The sequence below is a fragment of the Dasypus novemcinctus genome, chromosome 3 (genome assembly GCF_030445035.2).
Source record: "Dasypus novemcinctus isolate mDasNov1 chromosome 3, mDasNov1.1.hap2, whole genome shotgun sequence".
Lineage (NCBI taxonomy): Eukaryota > Metazoa > Chordata > Mammalia > Cingulata > Dasypodidae > Dasypus > Dasypus novemcinctus.
In genome coordinates, this window is record NC_080675.1 from 94056064 (window position 1) to 94078494 (window position 22431).

Genomic DNA, 22431 nt, shown 5'->3' on the forward strand with positions numbered 1-22431 from the left:
GCCTCCAGTTAAACACACATATTCAGAGTCAGAGACAATATTCAAGGGCTCTTGAAACATTTGTAAAACCTTAATGATGGCTGAAAGCTCTGTACGTTGAGTAGACGAATAAGGAGTCTGCCAAACCTGTTCTTTTTGAGAGGTAATGTATGCTGCTTTTCCACTACTATTACCATCAGTAAATATTGTACATGCATTTTCAATAGGAACAGTTTTCACAATTTTTGGTAAAATCCAAGTGGTTCTTTGTAAAAATGTTAACAGTTTGGAAGTAGGATAATGATTATCAATAATGCCTTGAAAATTACTAATAGCAATTTGCCATTGAGGATTAGTTATATATAAATGTTGAATTTCTTCATGAGAAAGATTGCAAATAATTCTATCTGGATCAGACCCCCTTTAACTGTAACAACCTCACATGGCCTTTTGCTAGTATGGAAATAATTTTTTGGAGATATGTTTGCAATCTCTTTTGTTTATTATTAGGTAGAAAAACCCATTCCAATATACCTTCTTGCCAAAATAAAGCCATAGGAGAAAGAGGAGTTGAGAAAATAATTAAATCAACAGCTTTATCAGGGTCTATTTGTTTTAATTGCCCTTGAGAGATTCAATCCTCTATTAATGCCAATTCTTTTTCAGCCTCTTTAGACAAGATTCTAGGGCTAGACAGATCAGAATCTCCTGTTGAAATAAATGAGTTAACATATAGTTAGGGATTCCTAATATTGGTCGAATCCAATTAATATCTCCTAGCAATTTTTGGAAATCATTTAAAGTATTTAACTTGTCTCAACATATTTGCACCTTGTGTGGTATTATACGTCCATTAGCCAATTTCATGCCCAAATAACAATATGGTGCATTCCTTTGAATTTTTTCAGGGACAATTTGCAAGCCATAATCAGGAAGAATTTGTTCAGCATACTGAAATAACTTGTTGCAGTTTGTTATTTGAAGCATGAGCAAACAATATATCACCCATATAATGAATAATCATTGCTTTTGGAAATTTTGCTCTTAATGCTTCTAAAGGTTGATGCACAAACAATTGACACATGGTAGGACTAGTCATCAAACCTTGCAGTAATACACACCATTGATATCTTTGCATAGGTGCCTGATTATTAAGAGCAGGTACTGAAAAAGCAAATTTTTCTTTGTCAGCAGGATGCAAAGGAATCATGAAAAAAGCATCCTTTAAATCAATAATAATTATGTGTCAATCTTTTGGAATCATGGATGGTTGTGGAGCCCCAGGTTGCAAAGGTCCCATAGGGCTCATGACCTTGTTGATAGCTCTTAGATCAGTTAACAGTCTTCAATTACCTGATTTTTTCTTAATAACAAACACAGGAGAATTCCATGAACTATTAGAAGGTTCAATATGTTTTTGAGTTAACTGTTCTGTTACAAGAATATGAAGGGCATTAAGTTTTTCAGCTGTGAGGGGCCACTGATCAACCCATACAGGTGTATCTGTTAGCCAACTTATAGGTATTGGGCTGCCCTTTTGTTCAATGGCCCCTATGGTAAATTTTCCTGCCCAGAATTTTGTCGACCTAAATGATACCCAAATCCTCTGTGATCTCCTTTTCTTCTAGTATTATATTGCGTACCCATATATAAAGACTTTGCTTGTTCTGACAAAGTAGGAATGTGAATAAAAGCTCCCCATTGACCAAGCAAATCACGTCCCCACAAGTTGATACCCACATCTGCTACATAAGGTTGTAAAGTAGGTTTTTGTCCATCCGGACCTAAAACATCAAATATAGTAGTACTCTGGTATACATCATTCATTGTACCTATGCCAGTAAACACAGTGGGTACTTTCTGCAGCATCCAAGATTGAGGCCAATGTCGCTTAGCAATAATAGATACATCAGTACCAGTATCTACTAGTCCAAAAAATACCTTCCCATTGATGGTAATTGTTGTCTCTGGCCTGTCATCACCTACACAAGTCTGCCAATAAATTCTTTCTCCTGTAGAACCCAATCCCCCTTTTCTATTAAAGGAGAGGGTACTTGGTTTACGATAAGGAAGCAATAGTAATTGAGCAATCCTTTGTCCAACATTAATTTGAACTTGACTCACTGCTTGTACCATTACTTTTATTTCTTCTTTAAAGTCACTATCAATAATACCAATTTGAACCAATAATCCCTTCATAGTCAGACTACTTCTTCCTATTATCAAACCAATAGTATCAGAGGGCAATGGTCCTTTTACTCCAGTAGATATAGTTTGCATACCCATTGCCGGTGTTATAGGCTTAGTTTCAGTAGATGGGAGATCTACTGCAGCACTGCCTCTTGTGGCAGCTTTTAATTCTGAAACTGGGATGCATGTAGCTGGCCATTGTTGACTGGATATTGTTTGGCCAGGTTCATATTGTTTGTCTGAGGGCCCTGAGCTAGGCCCACAAAGCGGTTTCCCGACCCAATTGGAGCTCCATTTGTTTGAAATTTAGACCTGCACTCATTGGCCCAATGATATCCTTTCCTACACAATGGACATATCTTAGATGGAGATTGCTTACTTCTATTCTGAGTGGGACAAGCCGGATAAGATAGGCACTCTTTCTGATAATGACCAAGCTTTCCACATTTAAAACAATTTCCTTTCTTTCTTTCCTCCTTTTTACTACCTTTAAAAGCTGTGGCCAAGACCGCCATCTGGTGGGTGGTAGAGCCAATATCCTGACAAGCTTTAACATAATCCTGGATTGAACCTCCTGCCGCCTTTAAGGGTCGAATTGCCTTTTTACATTCACTGTTAGCCTGATCAAATGCAAGCGTTAACAAAATTAACTCTCTGGCTTCTGGTATCTCAATTGTTTTCATCAGAATGTCAGTTAATCGGGCTACAAATTCTACATAAGTTTCATTAACTCCCTGTATTATTTTAGCAAAAGACTGCATTGGCTTTCCAGGAGCACAAATCCGTTTCCAAGCAGCCAAACATGAATTGCGCACCTGGTTTATGGCCTGATCATCATAATGAAGCTGCCGTTGAATGCCAGACCATTCACTGATACCTAATAACTGTTCAGCAGAAATAAGAACAGGAGGATTTTGCACAGCATTACGGCGTGCAATCATATTGGCTTCATCCATCCACCAGGTTTTAAATTGTAAGAATTCAGCTGGATTTAAAACTGTTCTAGTTAACATTTCCCAGTCCCATGGAATAAGGTGGTCAGTTTGAGCCAACTCTTGTACCAGACCAAGAGTATCAGGGCTATTAGTTCCAAATTGTGCACACACTTGTTTAAGTTCTTTCAAAATTTTAAATGGCAATGGTTCATGATGAGCATGTATTCCCCCTTGGGGGTTATTGGCATCGGGAGGAATTTGTTGAATATTTACTGGGAATGCTTGTAATAATTGCATTGCCTCAGGATCCCCTTGTCAGGATCCTTGTAATAAGCAATGCATCATTGGAGTCATAGGAGCCAGATTGGGTATAAATATGCTTTTAATATATGGTTGGGTGTCAATGGCATCAGTAAATATCCCCGGGGCTACAGGCATAGTAATTGGTGGAGCCGTAGGGGCAGCATTACATAAATTAGGATAAATGCCAGCTTTAGAAATATTCAATTTAGACATTTGCTTAGGCAGAAAAGGATTAGTTTCTTTTTCATTGGAAGGCTCATCCTCCTCTTTGTCCTATATTTCCTCCCTGTCCTCACTCTGATGACCTGTGTCATGGGGCTCCCTGGAAAAGATGGTAATTTCTTCTTCCTCCGCTTCAGACTGCAGCGGATCTAGGGCTGCTGCAATCTGTTGCCCTAGCGTCCACACTGATAAAGGTATGGTTTCTCCTTTTAGATATGCTCTACATAGCACCTTCATTACCTGTTTCCACTGTTTAAGATTTAAAAGATTTTTCCCTTGCGGCTGAAACCAATAACGGTGTTTTTGTACTAGGGCAAAAAGTTCAAGTAAATCAGCAGTTTTCACTGAGACTCCGACAGTATTTAAAAGAGTTTTTAGTACCTGTGAATATTCTTCCAGACGTCCTGTTTGATTACTGCTGATGCTAGCAGAAACAAAATTAATTAAAATTCTTACCACTGTATTGTTAGACTCAAGTCACCTTTCGATGGATGCCTCAACCTTTCAGGAAGGTTTTCAGTTTCCACGTTCCTGATACTGCCATGGAAGAATCTCTGCTGCAGTCACTGCTTTGGGCCCCACGTTGGGCGCCAGATGTTAGAGTTGCGGACCCGAAGGGTATTGGGAATGAAAGATAAAGAGAGACTGGGATCAGGGGATCTGAGAGCACTGAAGCTTCAAGCTCATCAGACAAGTTTATTAATATCAGGGGCTTCTTTATATACCCCAAGCAATCATGAGAACCAGCAACTATTCTAGCTAACTATTCCCATTACCTCATTCTTGAAAACACAGTGCACAGTGGATAAGATAGTAACTAAAGTTCAAGATGTTCTATTATGTTATAGAAACAAATATACTCGTAAATCTTGTTGCCCAAGTTACTCGTACTATCAAGTCTGGGTTCTGCCGGAATGTTATGTTTCCCAGAGAGATTAGCCACCTGCACATATATCTCTAGGGACAGCATGACCCAGTGGTGAGAAAGTAACTTGCTACTATGGAAACAACATGCCTTTGTTTCCCACAACTCTCACCACTCAGACTGACTAAATGAATATCCATTATTAGAAGAAAATGTAGGAATTTGGATTCATCAACTTGGAATGAGGATAGCCTTACTTAGAAGGCTTAGATTTGACAATATGAAAATTAAAAATCATTTATAAGAGTTAAAAAAATTAAAAGATACACTGTACTAGGAAACAGTATGTGCAATATTTATAACAGGCAAGGTAATATTCATATTATTAAAAGAAATCATACAAACAAGAAAAAGCCAAAAAAACTAATAGGAATTAGTTAAATTATATTATTAAGCATGCTACCAAAGTGGAATCACAAATGGCCAACACACATGGAGAAAGCTGTTCAACTGCACTCATAATCAGGAAAAACAAATGAAATATTTTCAGGTTATATAAACTCCAAAAGATTGATAATAATGTTAACCAAGATTCAGGGAGTTAGTTTCCTATATCCTATTTCTAGGGGTAGGGATTGTTAGGATCATTTTGGAAGGCAGGTTTTCAAAATCTATAAAAATATGAAAAGTATATCCCCTGAACCAGAAATTCCCCTTTTAGGTATTTATAAGAAAGAAACACACACATATAATTTGAGCCCTTTACAATGAAAAAGAATTGTGTTTTTCATATAACAATAAAATATTTCAAAATGCATTTTTTAAAGATTTATTTGTGTTTTTAAATTTATTTCTCTCCCTTCCTCCCCACCCGAGTTGTCTGCGCTCTGTGTCCATTCGCTGTGTGTTTTCTGTGACTGCTTCTATCCTTATCAGTGGCACCAGGAATTGTGTTTCTTTTTGTTGCGTCATCTTGTTGTGTTGGCTCTTCGAGTGTGCAGCGCCATTCCTGGGCAGGCTGCACTTTCTTTCGCACTGGGCAGCTCTGCTTACGGGGAGTGTGTGGGGCTCCCCTATGTGGGGGACACCCCTGCGTGGCAGGGCACTCCTTGTGCGCATCAGCACTGCGCATGGGCCAGCTCCATATGGGTCAAAGAGGCCCAGGATTTGAACCACAGACCTCCCATGTGGTAGGCGGATGCCCTGTCCATTGGGCCAAGTCCGTTTCCCTCAAAATACATTTTAAAGTGAAATTAATTTCCCTTTTTTGACCCCTTCCAAATATCATCTATATTCTAGGTATTTGTGCTAGAGATTAACAACAAGGAACATTTCAAATTTTCTCAAGAGAAAATGACTGTGTTTCAGAAGTTCATTTCACTTTTAGAGAGGTTGGAAGGGCTAAAATGACAGACTAGCTGGAGCCTGGACATTTCCCTGGGTCCAATGAAGAAAGCCTTTGGTACAATCAAAGGATGTTCTCTCTTTTTAAATTTTTAAATTTTTACTGAGACTTACACAGAAGTCAGCATTTGGTCAACACAAAGAACCATGCCAAGTTTTCATTTGTTTTTTCATTTATTGAAGGATTACAATTGTGATTCTTAGTCTCTGTGCAAATTTCTCAGTCCCATCAATAATGAAAGCTTTTCTCCCTCACCCTCTTCATCCCTTCACTCTTCTTCTCACTGATTTCCAAATTCTCTTCTCTTTCTTTTCCTGCCCCTCCCCCCCACCCACTTTTTTTTCTATTGAGCTTCTGTTCATTTTTGTGCAGTGACTTCTTTAGATGGCTGGTACTGCTTCTGTACAGGGAGATACTGTACAGGTGCAGCCTCATCTGAGCCACTGTGTGTCTCTCAAGATGCAGTAGTACACAGCAGTGTTTCTCAGGGTAACGCGGGGCAGGATCAAGGTACTGGACTTTCTGTCAGCAGGAATGATTAAAGAGGCCATTCCGTTGGTCACATTGGTTTTTAAACCATGAATCACGTACTCCGGGCCCTGGTGGAGAATCTGTCGATACCAATATATGTACTCACTTCCAATGATTGTAGCATGGTTACAAGGCAACTTCACAGGTTCTCCTTCTGTGCTCTCTATTGAATTGGGCTGTATGGTCTTAGCATCACCCATAATACCTGAAGAGTTGAGAAATAAGATTAGCTCTTGACTATCAAATCAGGGTGCATCTAAAGGCAGGGACACAAGCCTTCCCAGAACTCTCTTCTCCAGCCCTACCCTATACTCAAGTATATTCATGTGTATTACACAGGATGAAAGAAATACTACTGGTACTTATTATTGAGATATCCAGAGCCACAAGGCCAAAAGTAAATTGTCCACTTTCCATGGCTCTTAGGCTCCGTGGATCCCCAAACTTCTTATAGCCTAAGAGCTCTGAGATTCAGGGGTTCTTCTGTGGTTAGTGGGTAGGACCAGCCCCTCACACAGATGCCCATACTCCTTAGTGAAACACAGATACAAACTCCTTCTAGCAGTTTGGTAAAGCATAATTAGAAGTGGAGTTAACAAATATCCCTTCGGTGTCCTTTAGCCACAGAGGTCATCCTTTGCGTTATGTCAACCCCATAATACTTACCCAAAGTTAGGAGAACAGTCATTCCTGTCACCAACCACATAGCTCAAGTGGAAAATACAATATAGTACCAAACCCCAGAGCTCAGACTCTGTCTGATCCCAGGCAGGGGGAGGTCCCAAGCAACAAAGCAAGCAGCAGCCAGCAGCACCGTCCCTCACCAGGCAGCTTTCACTTTGGGTGTTTCACAGTCAAGCATCAGGCAAAGACAGAGCAGCCTCTTTTTGAGTTTACCCTCACCCCCACATTTAAATGTAAATAATAAAAAGAGAATAAGAATGTTTATCCACTATCCAGCCGTAATTCAGAGGGTTTATACTGAGATCATCCTCAAGTTTCAAACCCAAACAGGCTATATATGAATGAGATACTTATCCAAACATACCCAGTGATGGGTAAAAACCCATCATTAATTGGTTGTTTGATGCTCCATTGAGCTGTTAGGAAATGTCCTTTCATATGTTGGGTCTTGTGCTGTAAGGGGAGGAAGAGAATTCCTGGCCACATTTCCAACCAACGCAAGCAAGTCAGTCTCAGAAGCAGTAATATATAATTTAACTTCAAAAGGTACAAACGTCTTTTTGGGAAATTTTTTATAAGTTAGGTTTAAAATTAAATGACATTGTGGAAAAAATATTCTCAACATATATACAGAAAAGAAATAATTTCATAAGTGTATAATATTGCTGTGATCAGTGCAACAGGGAAAAAGAAACAGACCCAGGCTTTATAAAAGCCAAGTTGCCTGGTACTCAGTTCTCCCACATGAGCTCCTGGAATTAAGCATCTTCTAGATGGACGTGGCTGGATATCTCTTGAGACAGGAACCAGACTTGAATGTTGCTTATTCCCATCCCACTTGTGCCCCTCTTTACCACATATTTTCTCATTTCTATGCCCATGCCTGGGAGTGACATGCACTGGGGATACTAAGGAGAAAAGAAGAGAAGGAAGAGATGAGAAGAGAAGATTTGGAAAAGGAAATGAAAGGAAGCCATTTTACAATAGAGGTGAAAGTAAATATGAAGGAATTTCTCTGATTTTTCTCAAAAGTGGCTATTAAGGAAATGGAATGGAATAAAATTAAAATTATTAATGTGCTACCTCGCTATGATAACAAATATTTGGCCACTTAAAATGGAAATACGTACTTTTCACATCTCTCCTTTCTTCCCAGGTGGAGTCAGCGCTTTGCTGCGTGTTTGGGAAGGGGCTTCCCTCATGCCTGTGAAACTGTACACACTCCACGAGAGTTACAAAGCCATGAGGTGAAGAAAGGGGATGGAAGCAATTTCTTTTCACAACTTCATGACAACTTCTTCTGCCCTTCGGAAGGAGCTTCAGTTTGCAGCTCTAACAGCCCCCTCTTACGACTGCATAAATCAACTCCTTCGCTTGGAAATAGGAATCAATCTTTCAAGAGGTTCCTATTTCACAGCTAAAGATAGATGTCTTAGATACGCTACCTCCCTCTAGCGGCAAGACTCAGGGGCTCATCTTTTAGTGAAGAGCTCACTGCCACGATGCTCTACAATCCAATTACATTCAATCACTTTGGGATTTTAGAACTGTGTCTGTGATGTTTTCGCAATTTGTTGAATTCTTCTTTCCTTCGTATCTTAGGCTTCCCATGTTTGAAGGCAGTTGCCAAAGCCCACGCTTTTCGTTGTTTAGCGCAGGATTTGGCACAGAGCACTTAATAATTATGCATTGGTTGAATGAATTCACTTTTACTTATCATCTTATTGGGAGAAGAGATGTAGAACAACTCTTTCAATCATTCCGAAAAAAAAATCTAATTTTCTGGAAAACAAATTGAGTGAAACTATCCATAGGAAAGGTAAAGGCAAGATTAGACCTGCAGGCAAAATTCAAATAAACATGCCAAACCCCATTCCATCCCTTCTGAAATAAGAAAATTTCAAAAATCTCGTATGAGGAAAGCCTGATTATGAGGCTATGACGGTATATGATAGGGTGGTCACATGGTCATAATGGATTCAATAAGTATTCACTGTGCCTCTACTGTGTTCCAGATTAAAAAATGACAAAAGTAATTCAGTGCTGCCAGGGGTCAGTATATTATCTAGTTATATTATGCCAAAGTCAGACCAACATTAGAACTTTCATCTAGAGTTCATTACTACAATGTTCAAATAATGTGGCGAATCCAGGTAGATTTCAGGGAAGAATAATCAATATTATGATACTTCTCTTTTTTGTTTGCTTTTATATAACAGCTTTGTTGGGATGTAACTCACATACCAAACAATTCACTCATTTATACTGTACAATTCAAGGGTTTTTAGTGTATTCACGGTTGTGCAACCATCGCCACAGTCAATTTTAGATAATTTTATTGCCTGAAAAAGGAAGTCCATAAAAAAAATAGAAAGTCATACTTACTAGCAGTCACTCTCCATTTCCCTCCATGCTAGTCAACCACTAATCTACTTTCTGTTTCTATAGATTTGCCCATTCTAGGCATTTCATATAAACGGAATTATATAATATGCGTCATCTTGGGATTGGCTTCTTTCACTTACCATAAATTTTCATAAATTTTCCTTATTGTAGCATGTATCAGTATGACATTCCTGTTTATGGCTAAATAATATTCTATTTTATGGATATACAATACTTTACCCATTAATCAATTGATGGACATTCAGGCTGATTCCACTTACTGTCTATTATGAATAATGCTGCTATAAATTTTTGTGTAGAAGTTTTTGTATAAACATGTTTCATTTCTCATGGATGTATGTGTAGGAGTGGAATTGCTGGATAATATGTTAACTCTACCTGTAACTGTTTGGAGAACTACTGATACAGCTTTCAGGATACTTCTCTTTTCTGCACTGAAAACTGGCAAGTTAAATTACAGGAGAATGTTGTGGGAATCACCAGCCTTGTGTCTTTCAAATCTTTGACGGCGACTCTAATCTTTGCAGTTCTTCCAGGGATGTGGTACTTCCTTTCATGGTGGGAGAAGTTCTAGGGGTTTCCAGTTAGCTCTTTATAACCATGGGAAGATACATTCTGTGGGTCAAGGAGCCAATCTTGGTGTTCTGCCTGGTCCTAAGAATATTGTCTCTTCCCATTAGATATTCTGAGACAGAGAAATTCACCACAGTCTCAGTGGATCCCTGTGAAATGGACTGGGCCCCCAGTGCTCTTCACCTGACCATGACAAGCTGCCACTTTCAAGTGGACCATGGCCATGTCTTGGGTCTCTGGGGATTATAGTGAGTTCAGAGCCAGAATCTAATAAGTCCTGGAAGGGCTGGGTATTTCATTTTCTCCAGTGTACAGAGACTTTAGTCAAGTAAATGGCTTCATGTCCCTCTGGGGAAGGATTTAAGGAATAATCACAGCATTCCTTTGTCCACATAGTTGAGATTTTCTCAAAGGGATTTGCCCTTCCTATCAGCTAACTTAAGTATGGGAACTGAATAAGAGGTGCTTACTGTAGCAACTCGTTATGTCTGTCTCCCCTCCTTTAGCAGATCTAGAAGATCTAGCATATATAAAACATTAAGTGATGAGATCCCACATTCAGTTCTCAGTGCCTCCTGGAGAAGATGAGCAAGACAGCAAGCTGGCATAACAGGCAGGCACAGAGAGTTGATACAACAAGGAGACAGAAAGAGGAAAGACAATGAGAGACACAATGAAGCAGGGAGCTGAGGTGGCTCAAGCAATTGAGTGCCTCTCTCCTACATGCGAGATCCCAGGTTTGATTCCTGGTGCCTCCTAAGGAGAAGACAACAGACACAGAGACCACGCAATGAATGGATACAGAGAGCAGTCAGCGAGTGCAAACAACAAGGCAGGGGTGGTAGGTGGGGGAAATAATAAAAATAAATCTTTAAAAAAGAAAAACAACCAAGTTTCCTAATCTGTCCCTTTCTTTTATTTCAAAGTATCCCATGATGAATTAATCTCCCCAAAGATCTCTGAAGGTCCAAAAACACTCTGGAGATCTCTTCCCTCTTCCCTTGGGGATCTCTCTAAGAAGCCAGAGGAATAGATAGTTCCGTCTCACTCTGCTACCTCTCAGATCTGCGGGAGGCAGATCTAGTGGCAGATCTAGTGGCAGAACGCCACTAGAATAAGGTAAGGAGCCTTATTGCTGTGGCTCATTCATATCACCCATATCACCCTCCTGAGCTGGAAGCTGGAAGTGAATATGAGAGACAAATGGAAGACAGTCAGCTGACTGGGCCTTGTCTGGTTCTATCCTTTCACTAATACCACACAGTTTTAATTGCATACACTTAATATTAGGTAGAGGAAGTCCTCCTATCTTGCTCTTCTTTCAGAGTGTTTTCAATAATCTTGATCTTTTTCATATATATTTTAGAATTGACTTGTCCGTTTCCACACACATGCATATGTGCACACATACATGTACTGTTGAGACTTTGGTGGGGATATCATTGAATTCATTTACCAAATGCAGAAAAATTCAATGTGTTTCTTCTGAATCATGAACAAACAGTGTATTTGCTCCATTTAGTTATTATTGTCTTATTTCCATCTGGTAATGTTTTTGGTTTTCTGTGTTGAGATCTTGCAATTTATTTAAAAATATTTAGTTTTATTTAGTATATTTGATGTTGTTTAAGGGTATTTTAAAATTTTAATTACCTGCTTGTTGCTTGCAAATAAAAAATACAATTTTTAAATGCTAATCTGAAATAATTTATTTGTACATTATTTGGGATTTTCTATATCACAATCATAATCTTTTATTTTGTTTTCTTTCCTTATTCTTGCTAGGATTTCCTATACACAGCTTAAAAGAAGTGGCAACTATTTGGCTTCCTTGTTTTGTTCCAGTTATCAATAGAAGTCTTAATATTTCACGTGTTCATCAATTACAATGAATGTAACATTAATGAAGGATGTTGTTAACGTGGGAAAATGTGGGAGGTGTGGGGAGAAGGGCAAATGGGAATCTCCTATATTTTTTATGTAACATTTATATACACTAAGTATGTTTAAAAATATATATATGTAAATTGATATTTGATTTATGCTTGTGGCATATACAATTTACCAGAGCAAGGAATTTTTTTTTCTATTCTTAATTTTCTAAGAATGTATTTCTTTATCATGAAGGGATGTTTATAATTTATCAAATACTTCTTGCATCTATTGAGATGATCAAATTATTTTTATTAATGTGGCTTATAACTTTGATTGTTTTGAAGTGTTATATAAGCCTTGCATAAAACCCAACTTGGTTGTAATATGTTACCTTTTTTAATATTCTTTCAAGTTTTTATACTTATGTTCATTGAATGAGGTTGCCTTGTAAGTCTTCTTTTTTAAAAAAAATGTCTTTGTTCAGGTTTTTCTGTCAAATCATGCAGGCCTCTTAAAATATGTTGGGAGAATGTTCCCTCTCTTCTCCTCTTAGATTGGTGTACCAGTCATGTCATGATAGGTTATGCTTCTATAATAAGCAACTAAAAAATCTAAGTGGCTTAAAGAAACAATTGTTTATTTCTTGCACATGCATAGTTCTTTTCTGAATCAATGATATTCTCTAGATAAGCTATACTACATGTGGTGGCAGAGGTTTGAACTTCCATATCAACATATCATTTCACGATCAGGATAGCTGGAGAAAGCAGAGGTTAAGGTTAAGCTCACGAAGTTAAAGGCGTCTACCATGAAGTGATATTCCATTCTACTCACATTTCCTTGGCAAAGGTAAGTTATATGACCATGCCAATGTGAGCAGAGGCTTCCAATCCTCCTGAGTACCTAGAAGGAGAGGGGAACTGTATATTATTGAACACTGTGTGTGCAGTAATCAGTTTTCAGACTGGTCTCTAAGAATTCACTTTCCTCTCTCCTTCCCATGCTGACCACAGGTGCTCCTTAAAGTGAGGCAACTAAGAAGCCCCTTCTAATGACTCCTTCTGCTTAAAGGCAGGATATCTGATTAGAATCCTAGTCTTTTCCTCAGGCTGTTGCTTCTCTTTATCTGGAGACAAATACATTAACAAACAAGCAGAAAACAAATGAACAAAAAAGCAAGTAAACTTAAACCTCCAACATCCAATATACAATGATGAAAAAGTGACAGGATAACTTCAGTACAAAGCCCTATTGCAAAAAAGACATGCCCTGTGTTGGCCTGAAGCACGTCTTCCTTGGGTAACACTGGTGCACCCGCCATGTGGTGGGCATGCATTATGAGGGCACTTTCCCTGCCTCGATGAAGCTCTTGCGTTTTCTGCAAAGAGCTCTCTTGCCCATTGTTTTCCACATTCGGTGGCTCAGTCCTCTGGAATAGTTTTCCTTTTCCATTATCTTCTTTGGCCACATATTGGGGGTATATTCCCTTCTTGGGATTTAATTTAAGTAGTTTTTTTCAGTCACTCTCTGTCTAGTTTGTTAAGAACCCAAGATTATTTGAATCACTAATGATCATAATTTGTTTTAGTCAAAAGTGATTTTGGCTGAACAGCACTTTCAAAAGATAAGTTGTCTTCTTATCTGTTTGATTCCAGTTACAGCCATGCATTTGAATATTAAAAACACATAAAAATGAATGTATGAATTTATACAATCTATTTTTATAATAAAATATAAATGAATAGAATTCATTATTATATTTTTTAGAACTGTGAAAATCAACATAAGTCTTGGATGAGAAAATGAATGATTTTTAGCGCTATTTCTGATATGAAAATCCAACAAATTCAAGGTAAAAGTCAGCTAACTGATCCTGAATTTCCTAAAAATAAGTGGGGAGGGCGTGGGTGATGAGGCAAGGGAGGCTTTATTATCCTGAGAGCAAGGAGAAGGTGCAGCGGTGAGTGACCAGCTTTTCTTACCTACCTTGTCCCTCATTTACTCATTACCTGTGTCATAATTTTCAACTGAGTAAAATCCATATGCAATATCTGAAAACTTGTGCTCTAACTGGAATTCATGAAGATCAAAACCCTCATTCTGGAGAAGGACTATTGAGGGTGGCAAGAATCCTTTTACTAAGGGGTGCCATCTTTATAAGCACCCACCCTTGTCTACCTCTGTAATCCAATGTCCTCTTTTAAAAACAGGTATTCCAAATTTTTAATTAAGTTTGTTTCTTTCAGAGTGAACATCTTATTAACCATATGAAAACTTCATCCATCTTCGTACAGAATGCCAGATCCATCTTCCTCCAGTTAAAATAAAATAAGAGTTTTACACCTTGTTAGGCAATGACTACAGCCCATGGTCAGCAGGAAGCAGTTACAGAAAAGAAATCATCTCCCTTCAGCACCCCTTTAAGATTAAAGGTGTAAACTATTTAAGGGTAAAATAAAATTAATAGATGGATCTGGAGCCTGAGTGCCGGTGGCCCTAGGATGACTGCAGGAGACCCCCACCCCAGGATTCTGCTGTCCAGAATGAAAACTTCTGAACTTCTAAAAACAAAGTCCTGGATGCTAACTAAAAATTGATAAGTAAAGTAATCAATCAAACAACAAACAGCCACCCACCTTATAGCTCCAACAATTATGCCAAAGTTTAGCAAGCTAAGCTTTGGCATAAGGGGGGAAAATGATGTGGGCTATGGGTGGGAGGCTCTTTGTCTCTTCAGAGATAACCTTAACCTAAGCTGTCTGTCCTGACTTGTGGGTATGGGATGGTGAGAGGCTGCAGTTCTGTTCTTGGTAACCATGGCAACGCCTCCAGTCCCAAGAGGCAATTTAGCAATGCAAATTCTATATACATACCAGTCAGTCCAGGGAAACTCTGATGGTAGTGATGCCGAAACTTAAGGGAACTTGGACTTGGCCTCGAATGGAAAATATAATATAGCCTGTGCATAAATTCAAAATCATCTAATTCTGTATCCAAGTGTGCCTAGTCTCTAGAAATCCAGTTAAGTGATATGGGCTTTGAATGTTCAGAAAGGATGTAAGACTGAATGTGTATTCAAGGTTGCATCCAGACAGAATGTGAGCAAGATGCTAATTCAAGCTCACCTGAGGTGTGGGTAATATATCAATTCAAAACCTACCTGGTACTCAGGCAAAGAGTTAACTAACAAAGAAAGTTTTCTTTGATAAAAGCACCATTTGACTCCCCACCCTGTATAAAAGGAACTTGAAAATCTTGTTCTGGGCTCGGGTTTGAAACAGAAAGCTCCCAAGTCCCGAGTCCGGGGGCTGTCAATAAATCATTTTTCCTTCTCAAAAAAAAAAAAAAAAAATCCTTTTACTTCAAGGTGCAATATTTATTGGAAAATCATGTGGTACAAGGAAGGAAGGCTATGAGGCAGGAAGAAGGAATTGCTCAGTCTGCTCTCTCAAGGCAAGAAGGCAAGGTGCTTCTTGGTATGTTTTGTGAGATAGGACAAAACTTAGTTGATGATTTATATAAAGACAGTGGTCACCAGATGTTCTGAGGGGAGAGGGGAAGAATAGGTATAACATAGGGCACTGGGGGACATTGAAATTGTTCTGAAAGACATGGCAATGATGGATACAGGCCATTATACATTTTGTCAACATAAAAATGTGTGGCGCAAAGTGTTAACTATAAGGTAAACTATTGACCATGGTTAGTAGCATGCTTCAATACGTGTTCATCGATTGTAACAAATGTACAACACTAATGAAAGATTTTGTTAATGGGGGAAAGTGTGTGTGTGTGAAAATATGGGAATCCCCTATATTTTCAATGTAGCATTTATGTAATCTACAGCTGTTTTAAAAATAAAGAAAAAAAACCCTAAAAAAAAAATGGGTTCTTTCAATATAATTGTATAGGTACAATTTGAAAACACTTCTTTGTGATTTATTTAACCCAAGATATAAAGATAATGCCTGAACATCTCAGGGAAGAATGCTATTCTATACTCTGAGCACAAATATGAGAATATTTTTCATAGAATGAACGTTTAGATTTTAACTTCCCAACTGTGCCACCACAGGATCTGTCTTCTTGTCTGTGGTTCATGGGGTTTCCCCGAGTTCCTGAGCAGGTGGCTGTTCATTAGGGAGCTCTAAGGTTTTTGATTATCTTTCACTGTCATTTGTATTACTGTGGGAGCAAAGCACAGAAGTACTTTGCTGAGTCCGACAGTTGTAAGGAAGAGATGGTGAGGCTGATGGATTTTTTTGCCTTCTGGAATTTCACAGAATAACGATCTTGTTTTGCATTTGACTTAGAAGCATCCTGATGAATAAGGTAAACCATCTCTCCACTGGGAGGCTGTTTATACCAGAACAAAGAATAATAAGTCAATGTAGTTTCATACTTGCAGTTGAAAGTTGCATCTTCTCCCTCCTGCATTGTTATTGTGGTCTGATCTTGAATTACATTATCAGCCATGCTGGATCCTATGGGAAAGAGGGGAAAGCAAGGTTGGTTCTCCTAAATGTCTCAGGTGGGTCATAAGAAATAGATTAGTTTGTGGCACAGGGACAATTAAAAAAATCATGCAGTATTTCATTCCTCCCCTTCCCTCTTAATTACCCCTGCCAGTTATAATTGAAGTAGTCTTATCTTTGGGCTCCGAGAGGAAGTATGTCCGAGGCCGTACGTACTGAAGCTAAAGGAGGCCATGAATGCCCACAGCAGGGCAAGGCAGAGCACAATAGACATTCTTCTCCTGGTGGAAATTTGTCTTGTCTAACAAAAGCCTAGAGATCAGCCCTCTTTAAGTGTCTGAGAGGGCGGGTGCAGGTTTCCTGGAACTGCTAGATGTTTCTGCCCCCAGACAGGAAGTAAGGTTTACAAGGGTTATGTTACATTACTCTATGAAACGAAGCTGTGAAATGTACTATACCCCAAATCTCTGCCTTGGTGTTTTCCCGTGACAATACATTTGGAAAATGACTATTACATCTAACAAGGTATAACAGCAAAGTTTAATAATTTTTTTTTGTTATTGAATTCTTGCCTAATACCACTGTCATCAGAGACCATATTCTGAAAGGTTTAAATACTTTTAAATTGATTAAGGCTTGTTTTATGACCTAGAATATAGTCAATTTTGATAGATAATCCATGTGCACTCAAAAAGAATGTGCATTCTGTTGATGTTAGGTATTCTATATATGTGTTCTCATTTCTGAGGCTGCTGAAAGTAGATACCGTGAAATAGGTTAGCTTTAAACAGTGGGAATCTATTAGTTTATAGTTTTGAGACTGACTAAAATGTCCAAATCAAGGCCTCATTAAGGCAATGCTTTCTTCCTGAAGACTGGCTGCTGGCCACCCTTGGCAAGGCACATGGTGGCATCTGCTAGTCTCACTCTTCTCTGCTGGGTTTCATTGCTTTCAGCTTCTTGCTTGCCTCTCCCTTTCTCTGTATTTATCCTGTTTGTAAAGGATTCCAGTAAGAAGACTAAGACTCCTGGGTCATGCCTTAACTGAAGTAACTGCGTCAAAAGGTCCTACACAGAATAGGTTTACACCCACAGGAATGAATTAACTTCAAGAACATGATTTTCTGGTGGTACACTACACTTAATCAGGAAAAGAATATTAATTGTGCCAGTCGTATTTTCAACATGGCTTTACTGAAAAATGTGTGATAATTCCTACCATGGTTATAGATTTAAAAAAAATTTTTAATAAGTAAATTCAACTAATTTAATTCTACTAATATTTGATATACTTTGCTTAATTCTACTAATTTATGTTTGATATATTTTTAGTTATGGTATTAGGTTTTAATAGAAGTGGAAACGTATCTTTCTCGTGGATGTGCATTTAATCATTTTGAGGTGCTAATCTGTACCTCTAATAATAGTTTCTAGGTAATGTAAATCTTACTGTTAGTATAGCTCTTCAGCTTTCTTTTGGTTCGGGACTACAAATATCTTTTGGATAGGATTTACTTAGTATATTCTATTCATTCCTTTTATTTTCAACTTTTCTGTATCTTATATTTAAGATGTGTATCTTAAGTAGTTTATAGTGTTTTTTCTAAAAATGTTTTGACCATCTTGTTACTTAAATGGAGTATTTGGTCTGTTACCACTTAATGTAATTACCAATAATTTGGTTTTGTATCTAAAATCTTAGTCTTTGTTTTCCATTTAACCCAACCTATTTATATTTCTCTTTCTCTAATTTCTTTCTTATTTTGGGATCATTTTTTATAGTTTTACTTTTCTTTCTACAAATGTGCTAGTTATAAATTTTCTTGTTATTATTTTAGAGGTGAACCTGGAGATTTAAAACATGCATCCTAGACTTATTGCCATATTCAAACTATTATGTTTATCCTTCCCTTCTCATGCTAAAACCTTGCAACACTGTAACAGTTTCCTACATTTTGCATTAATTTTAAACATATTTATATTTTTACCTGATAATTCCTTACTATTATTAATTTGAAAAGTGAATATTAATCTATATTGTCTAAATAATTATCCTTTTCTTCACTGATCCTCATTTCTTCCTGAATTTCAATTTTTCTTTTTGGGATCATGTGTTTTATTGCCATAAAAATGCCCTTTTAAAAAAAATCTGAAAACATCTTTAATAAACTTTCATTTTTCGGAGGATATTTTTGCTAAGTTATAGACTTCAACAGATGCTTTTGAGAAAATTTAAAATCCTTAGCAAGCAAGGAATAGAAGGCAACTTTTTTAATCTGATGAACAGTTTTCACAAATGCATCTGTAACAACCATCATACTTACAAAAATTATTGAGAAATTTCCCATAAATTTGAAATTAGACAGGTAATCTATTATCATTCATAATCACATTGTACTGGAGATAATAGTCAATGGAAGAAAATTAAAAGTTCATACATATTTAAAAAGGAAGAAATAAAACTTTTATTATTTGTGATGACATATATATGTACATAGAAAATCCAACAAAAATCTGCTATTAAAATACATAAGTGAATTCAGTAATTTCATTGAATAAAAGGTCCATATACAAAAAGTTCACTTTGTCTTTATATATCAGCAACAAAAATAGAACATGAATTTAAAAAAATGATACCATTTTCAATAGCATTAAACAATCAGCTACTGAGGAATATGTCTAAGGAAAGATGCAGAAGAACTCTGAACAGAAAACTATAAAATATTATTGAAAAAAATTAATGAACACCCAAATAAGTGGAAGACTATATTATGTTCATGGACTGGAAGGTTCAGTATTATAGAGATAAATTCTCTCCAAAATTAATCTACAAATTTCATGAAATTATAACCAAAATCCTGACAGAAATTTTGGTGAAAATTGGCCAATTTATTCAAAAATTTATATGGGAATCTGAAGACAAAAACATACTGTAGGTAATTCTGAATACAAACAAAGTTGTAGAATTTAAACTACCAGATTGTACAAGATATTATAATGCCATGGTAATTAAGATAGAATGGTAGCTAAAGGCTAATAAATAGACCAATGGAACAGAATAGAGTATTGAAATAAACCCACAATGTCATCTGCTATATTACAAAGGTGGCACTGTAGTGAAGTGAGGATGATCTTTTCAATAAATGATGGATTTAACTTGTTATATACATGGAAGTATGAATCTGTATGCCCCTCTTCTTTCAACTTCAAAAATTCAAATCCAAATGTTTTGTAGATTTAAATATGAAAATAAAACAAAAATTCAAGATGAAAACAATATGGAATATCTTCAAGATCTTGAAGTTAGCAATGATTTCTTTTTTCTTTTTTTTTTAAAGCAGTTTTATTGATGTATATTCACACACCATACAGTCAATCTAAAGTGTATAATCAATTGCTTTTAATATAACCACAGTGTTGTGGATTCATTACCACAAAAATTTAGAACTATTTCATTAATCTCAAAATAAAAACTCCACACCCCTTAGCAGTCATCTCCCAATCCCTCTATCCTTCCTCAGCCCTACATAAACACTAATCTAATCTATATTTATAAATTGATTTATATTTACATTTTATATAAATGGAATCACTATATGTAGTACTTTGTGTCGGGTTTCTTTAGCTTAGCATAATGGTTTCTTTTGCCTGATGTTAACAACTTGTCACATATGTCCAGTTTCAAAGAAAAGCAATCTTAAATATGCAATATTACCCATGTTCATATTTCACATGAGGTTTTGCTATGTTATACAGTCCAAAGTTACATTTTTCAGCTTTCCTTCTAGTAATATACATGACCTTAGACTTTCAGTTTCAACCAGTCATACCCATATAATAACAGTGCTAGTTACAAAAACTATGATGTGCTTTCACCTTTTCTATTCATTTCCAAAGATCAGCAAACAACTTTTTACCAATTCTGCACAGATTAACCCTCAGCTTTCCATTCTCTACCCTCATTCTATTTTCTTGTGACCTATGTTCTAGTTATTATCTCCATGAGTTTACACAATATATTTTGTTCATAATAGTACAATCATACAGTATTTTTCCTTTTGTGTCTGGCTTGTTTCATTCAACATAATGTCCTCCAGATTCATGTATGTTGGCATATACTTCACGACTTCATTTCTTCTTAGAGCTGCATAATATTCTTTTATGTGTATATACCACAGTTTTCTTATCCATTCATTGGCTGATGGACACGTAGGTTGTTTCCATCTTTTGGCAACTGTGAATAATTCTGCAATGAACATTGGGGTGCAGATGTTTGTTCGTGTCACTTTTCTCAGTTCTTCTGAGTATATACCTAGTAATGGTTTTGCTGGGCAAATCTCTATTCAACTTTCTTTTTTTTTTTTTTTTTCAGCCAGCCAGGAAGTCAGTTATTGGGGGCAAGGGTCAAGGAGTCAGGGGGTCAGGGGAGGGCAGTGCTGGCAAAGCCCTCATGAGTGTAGGGCCCGCCACTTGACCAAGGCGCCACGGTTGGGGATGTATTTCACCCCACAGCTGTCCGGGATGAGGCGCTTCTCGGCCACCATGTCTTCAAATTCATCAGCATTTACTTGGTGAAGCCCCACTTCTTGGAGATGTGGATTTTCTGGCGGCCAGGGAACTTGAACTTGGCCCTGCGCAGTGCCTCAAACACATGCTCCTTGTTCTGCAGCTTGGTGGGGATGGACATGATGACCTGGCCAATGTGGACCCGGGCCACCATCCCCTGAGGCTTTCCAAAGGCACCTCGCATACCCGTCTGGAGCCTAGATTGGGGATGACACGAGGTCACAGACAGGGCCAGCAACAGGCAAGGAAGGACTGTCTCCAAGGTCCCTTAGGGCAGCCTGTACAGGTAACAGGCCACATACACTACCAAGGAGGCTACAGACCTCCACAGTAGCTGTACCACTTTACATTCCCACCAACAGCAAATGAGCGTTCCTATCTTTCCATATCATTCCCAACATATGTAGTTTTCTTTCCTTTTATTAGTGGCCATTATAGTAGGTGTAAAATGATATATCATTGTAGCTTTGGTTTGCATTTCCCTAATCTCTAATGATGTTGAATCTTTTTCATGTATTTTTTCACCATTTGTATTTCTTCTGTGGCAAATGTCTATTCAAGTCTTTTGCCCATTTTTAAATTGGCTAGTTTGTCTTTTTATTGTTGTAGACTTTCTTTATATAACATGGCTATTAATCCGTTATCAGATCTATGATTTCCAAATATTTTCTCCCTTTAAGTTGGCAGCCCTTTCAAATGGTTCTTTGAAATGGAAAAGTATATAATTTTGAGGAGGTCTCATTTATCTATTTTTTTCTTTTGTTGTTTATGCTTTGGGTGTAAGATCCAAGAAACTACCATCTACTACAAGATCTTGAAGATATTGCTCTACATTTTCTTCTAGGAGTTTTAGGTTAAGGTATACATTATTTCTTAAATGATACACAAAAAGTATTAAGATAAATAAAATAAAATGCTTAATTGGGTTTCATTAGCATCAAACATTTGTTTTCCTTTAAGGACATGATTAAAAGTGAGAAAAAATTTTTGAAATACATAAATCTGACAAATAATATGTTTGTAGTAAATAGAAAACTTCACTGACACAATAATTAAAGTCAGCAGCACTATAGAAAATAGTCAACAGTCTTGAACAGATTAGACATTTCAGAAAAGAGGTGCCAAATGGCAAAGATACCTATGAAAAGATGCTCATATTCATGTATCATCAGAGAAATGAAATTTCAACAAAATGGTACCCTACTATATACCAAAAACAATGGCTAAAATAAAAACAAGACAGATAAGACCAAGTTTCAAGAGAATATGGACCAATTAGAACTCTCATAAATTGCTGTTTGGGGCAAAAATTGTTGCAACCTCTGTGGAAAATGTTTTGGAAGTATCTTTCAAAGTTGAACATATGTATATCAACAAATACATATTCACTATATATTTGAGTGTGTGTGTGTGTATATATAT

At 37.2% G+C, this 22431-nt stretch overlaps 1 pseudogene; it reads right to left on the minus strand.

Annotated features, from left to right (window-relative positions):
• Window positions 1-21259: 21259 nt before the first annotated feature.
• LOC131278134 (small nucleolar RNA SNORA70) lies at window positions 21260-21349 on the minus strand (annotated as a pseudogene).
• Window positions 21350-22431: the final 1082 nt, after the last annotated feature.